Source organism: Etheostoma spectabile, chromosome 14 (assembly GCF_008692095.1).
Source record: "Etheostoma spectabile isolate EspeVRDwgs_2016 chromosome 14, UIUC_Espe_1.0, whole genome shotgun sequence".
NCBI lineage: Eukaryota > Metazoa > Chordata > Actinopteri > Perciformes > Percidae > Etheostoma > Etheostoma spectabile.
Window position 1 is genome coordinate 6,131,877 of NC_045746.1, and position 5,815 is coordinate 6,137,691.

The 5,815-nt window shown below is 40.2% G+C and overlaps 1 long non-coding RNA gene across 1 annotated transcript in view; it reads right to left on the reverse strand.

Annotated features, from left to right (window-relative positions):
* The window catches only part of LOC116702138 (uncharacterized), a 21,534-nt gene extending 18,839 nt beyond the window's left edge, over positions 1-2,695 (reverse strand). Inside the window, exon 1 of the long non-coding RNA XR_004335071.1 lies at positions 2,592-2,695. This is a non-coding gene — a long non-coding RNA (uncharacterized LOC116702138). The remainder of the gene's footprint in view (positions 1-2,591) is intronic.
* Between the last annotated feature and the right edge of the window lie 3,120 nt (positions 2,696-5,815).

Here is a 5,815-nt window from a genome sequence, read left to right on the forward strand (position 1 = left end):
CTGCATTGTAGTCCATTACTGATTTTTTTCATTGGCAAAAGGTGAAGGATACACTTTTGCTGTTGTTTAAAGTGGTGCGGCAGTTGATTTGTCTGCTTTGTTGAATACATATTAATGCCTTTGGCTTCTAACCTTCTTTTTTTAAGCTTTTTTTCTCCTTCAGAGGGGCTCTGGATCAGCCAGCCAAGAGGCATGGTTGAGACCAATGCCAGCTAGACAGGCTAGATTTGCCCTGGGTTATGCCTGCGTGCAGAGATTGAAGTCTGTTCCAAGAAGGTCTCTATGTCTTCTGCTGTCCCATAGGTGGGGGGGATGAGACAGACTGCATCCAGGCATGCCAAGTCAGGGGCCTGAAGGCTGGACACCCTGCCAATGCTGTAGGCAAACCTCGGTTCACCACATAATAGTTCCAGTAAGAAATGGAGCATATATTAGAGAATATCATTTTGTAAGGATGAAACAGAAATTAAGAAAGGAAAGAAAACACCCAGATGGTCAGTGCTTACAGGGCAGAACTAAAGAGCCTACTGCAGTAAGATTGCTGTTGCACTGTAAAAAAGAAAAGACATTCACTGTTCACATGGTTGATGTGTTTACTTTTTAGCAGCGTACAATGTAGAGTCCAGACTAAAACGTCTTGATAACTGTATACAGACACTGTCTGGTCCACTGACTGTTAGGTTGGTTATCTAGTGCCAACAGCATGTTAAAGTGAAATATCTCAACAAATGCTTTGACGCAATTTTAACATTCATTGGTTGCAGAAGAGAAATTCTACTGACTTTGACGATCTCCTGAATTATTCACTAGCACTACCACAAGGTTCACATATGTGGTTTTGAATAAAATGTCTCAACAACTATTAGAAGGATTCCAAAGGAAATTTTGGTAAAGACATTCATGTTCCCCTCAAGATGAATTGTAACAACTTTGGTTATCTAGCCCCATCATCTGATCAAATGAATCCAATACTTTGGTTTATGACCAAATACTTACATAATTTGAATCAACCTCAGCTGTACTTTAAATGTAAATGTGCTGTATTTATATAGCGCTTTTCCAGTCTTAACAACTACTCAAAGCACTTTTACATCTACAGGAAACATTCACCATTCACACACATTCATACACTGGGGCCGGGGCTGCCATACAAGGTGCCACCTGCTCATCAGATAAACATTCACACTCCGATGCGCAGCACCGGGGGCAACTCGGGGCTCAGTGTCTTGCCCAAGGACACTTTGACAATGACTGCAGGGGCGGCGATCGAACCACCAACCTTCCGATTGGCAGGCAACCGCTCTACCACTGAGCCACAGCCGCCCCTTAGTCATTGGTAGACAGAGTCTTCTCACTGAATCGGTTGCTTTGAGTTGAAACATGTAAATATATCAAACCTTTTTAAGTTTTGATACTAATTTGCAAAATATGACATCAGGTTCTCCGTTATAGACTGGACGGTCTTTGCCTTGTGGTGTTTTTAGGAATGTTGCTGTGCCGTTAACATCTGTGCATGTATGGTTGTACTGGTAAGGGAGGCAGCATGGGTGTTGGCCCAGGCAAAATACACCACTCTGCAGAACGATGAAGTATCTTATCTCCATTCTGAATTAAGGAACGCAACCACAGTAATTTCTCACCAGTAGTCTTCCATTCAGTAATGAGACAAGGCGAGCTAGAAGTTACATGGATTTCATAATGCCATTTTTCAAAAGTATGTGCACAATGCACCCTTGCTGTATAATCCTTATAATTTAATCATAAAGATAAATAAATTAAGAAAATAAAGGAGGTGCGGCTCTGCTGCTGACTCTGAGTTTTCAACTGCGTTTGTTTCTGTCTGAGTTTTTTTGTGGATTATATGTGACTGAATGGACTTTACATTTCATGTAAAATGAAGACAAACTCTGGTATGTTGCTTTGTCTGGCCTTGGCCTTTTTTTCCACATCAGAAGGCAGAGGACACGATAAAACTCATAGCGTCCTCCTATACATGTGAGTGTCTGCTGTCGTTTAAACCTCCAGTGACACCAGACTTGCAAGGAGATATACTGGATTACTACTCCGAACGGAAAAGAATCAAAAGGCCTACGTGAGCAAAGCCCAAAACAAAGAAAAGAGGATCAAGGATCAGGTAGAGTGAGAGAAAGAACAAGGAGACATGGCTGCAAACACCCTTCAGTAATTACTTTCTCAAATGTCAGATCCTTAAGGGGGTGGTCAGAATTTTGCACATAAGACCTTATTTCCAAGTTAGCCAGTGTGTTTTTTATCAGTGGAGACAGTTTTCAACATGTTTTATCCAGTCCTGGATGAAACTGTTAGCAATGTTCTGTCTCTTTTGTATTCTTGTATTCTTGGTAAAACCGACGAAAATGTTCACATCTGTGGACAACGAAGTTCTTGGAAATCGTAAATCTAGTTGCAGCCTGATCATATACAACAGAGCTGTCTAATTTTGTGGTGGTTTGACCGATAATCTGACAGAAAACTATAAATAAAAAGCTACACCCCTGGTATTTCAAGCTGCTTGCTGTTCACCCCTTGCATCAAAGCAAACGCCAGTATTGTTATTTACAGGCAAGAAGAACAGCTGGGGGCTGCTCCACAAAAGTAGAATGAAGAAATCCAGGATAAGTGAAAAAGCGCAGCTTAACTTAGTGTGATCTGCTCATCGCGGCTTAATCGGTTGCACAGATTGGCAAGACAGGGTGAAAAGGTGAAGCTATGTCAAGTCAGGTGTAGATAGCTGGGATAAATGCACGTTCACGCCTTTTTTAAATAGACCACGGTATCAATCCCAGATTTACTGATGCAGAAATGGAGATGACACATTGTTCATACTGTATACAGAGTGAGCAGCAGCTTCTTGTGGAAGAATGACAATGTAAAACACGTTTTTTTTTTAAAGAAACACGGCCGCTGTAATGAAACAGCGAGAGAAAGCGTGGCAGACAATCGTGGACCGACTGAATGTGTATGCAGCCTAAAAATATCCATTTGCTGACCACTGTTGTGTGACCGTCATGATCATACCATCCAAGGATTAGGCTACTAAGCATTTGCACAAATTCACTGTTGTACTCTTTGCCTTTTAAAGTAAGCAGAAGATAATGTTTCTCAGGAAATTTATCATGAAGATCAATCTTTTACAACGCTAGAATATGATGCTTAAATGTCTATTTCCCTCTGTTTCTCCCTCTCTCTCGCTCTCTCTCTCAGGGGCTAAAATATAATTTCCCTAAGTCATTGACTTCCATTTCTCGCTTTTAATGCAAAGTTTTTGGCAAATGACAAGTGACTCATTGAATGGTTTCAGTTAATAGCAATAGTTCATAAATGTATATTTTCAGATATATATCATTCAGTCGGTCTGCTATTTTCTGCCACGCTTTTTCTTACGTGTTTCTCTTTCTTTACTATAGAGAACGAGTTTCCTTCCCTACATATTATATGCTTTGCTCCGTCATAAACAGTACATGGACATAGAAAAGAGACACTGAAAAAATTGGACTCTAAAATCCAGAAACCATAAAGATAAATAAGTGATATATTTCATGCACTCTGTAAACAGATTAAATTCCTCAGGTATTTCCCTCCAGCAAAATATAAGGTGTTCTCTCCCTGTTTAATGAATGTACAGTAGCTTACGCTAGATAGTTACTGGCCAGGTGAACTAGGACTATAAGTTTGGAGGATTGTACAATTAGGATATGTTTTTAAAAATGTACAATCCTCCCAAATTATAGTTATTAAAGAATTAAAGAAACTAAATTAATTTAAGGTGTATTGGTCCACCATAGAATCACACGTGTATAGCACTTTAAATGTTGCCCATAGTAACAGACTTCATTTAAAAACACATTTGACAACTTTATCAGCCATCTCAACCGTAATATATTCATCAAACTTGAGCTAGCAAAAAACTCTAGCAACAAAATGAACAGCAGTCGTCATACAGCAATAGAACAGTAACATGAATAATTATTAAAATAATAGTCACAATGTTTGAATGTTAACAGTATTTAACTGAACATCAATATGCACCAATTTGAATGCAGGCTGATAATAAGGTGCACCCACTGCTGAGAGAACAGAAGAACCTCCAGGATTAATAAATCCTGGCTGTTAGCCTGATTGGGACCGGGCTAGCTGTAGGGAATAAATCTCCACGGTAACTCAGGTGCCTTTGCTTTTGTGCAACTAAGTCTAGGCTAAATCCATCGGGAATATCCTGGCTTAATCCCATATCCATAAGGATTGTGCTTTTAAAATGAACAATGATCTAATGGGAGAAGTCAACAGTGCACATTTCTCCAGCCAGCATCTGTGTTTGCAATCCCATTTCCTCCAGGGAGTCCAAACACTGAGGGGATGACTATTGATGTGACCACAGTGAACTTCATTTTCTTCCTCCTAAGTCTACCTCACCTCTACCTTTCTTTTCTCCCTCCCTCTCAGTGAATCCTCTGAAAGAAAGCACAGAGATCGAAGATGTGTGTGAGATTGGAGAGCTTCTTGGAAATATTTCCTGTGAACATAAGACAAACAAATCCAATAAACATCATGGAGGAACCCAAGTCACGCTTCTTTGAGAAAAATGTTTCAAAATGCCTTTCATTGATCTGGCTCGATGCAACAACTTTAACGCGTTTCGGCATCCTGACTTCTTCAGCACGTTTGCAACTTCCAACCTTCATCAGGAACTAACTTCCCGATGGAGGTTGGATGCTGAAATGCGTTAAAGAGGTGTTAAAAAAAAACGCATTCTATTTAGAATGCCCCAGATATAAAGGCGTTTCAAAAATATTTTCTCAAAGACAAGTGCATTGGGGTTTTTCTTGATGTCCATTGCACTTAGAAAGAACTTTTTAAGAAAAGCCATTAGGGTTGATAATGTTCTGTCTCTGGCTGCTCATCATTTTTGGCTGGATGTCCGTCACCTTCCTCTTTCTTTGTGTCGGCGTTCTAAACTCCGGTGGATTTCTGAGGACTATGGTTGACTGCTCCTCAGATCCCTGCAGGGTAAATCCGGACAGCTAGCTAGACTAACTGTCCAATCAGAGTTCTAAAACAACTTTTGAACACACAGATTTTCCACCAGACGAGTTCCTTCCCAAAGCTGTTTTGCAGAGGAACCGTTGCTCCGTCCAACATGTAGCACCGCCCAAGCCGATTGTGATTGGTTTAAAGTAATGCCAATAAACCAGAGCACATTTTTCTCCCATCCCAGAATGCTGTGTGGACTAGACAGATAAGGCAAAGCGAGACTACATTTGAACTAAATCAATGACCATTAAAAGGAAGCTCTAGCCCCCCCCCCAAACATAGCTACTAAATGCAGAAATGGATACAGAAAAGGTTCTTTTGAATGGCAAGATCTGTTTCAAAGTCCTTCCAGTTATTTTCTCTGAAGTTGTTTGCATGTACTGTCCATGTCAAGTAGTAGTCAAATCTCAACTACACCTTGAGCATTACAAACTTAAAATCATGTCCCTTTTAAAAGTACAATTAGAACAGAATAAAACAATGATCGATTAATTTGCCATTATATCCCAAGTTAACTAGGACTCTCGGGCGATTAGTCACGATTAAATATTTTGAATCAATTCACAGCCTTAGACCTAGCTCATAGACCAACCAGACAAAGCCATCTGCCTAATTGGCTCTTCCAATGATTAGAGAGCATCATGATTATTGTTGATGCTTATTTTGCCAAATCAATCCCCATCCAACACAGCCTTCTCTCTCTCTCTTTCTGGTCTTTGGTATTTCCCTCCATCTGTCCCACTGACTATAATGCTACACATAAATC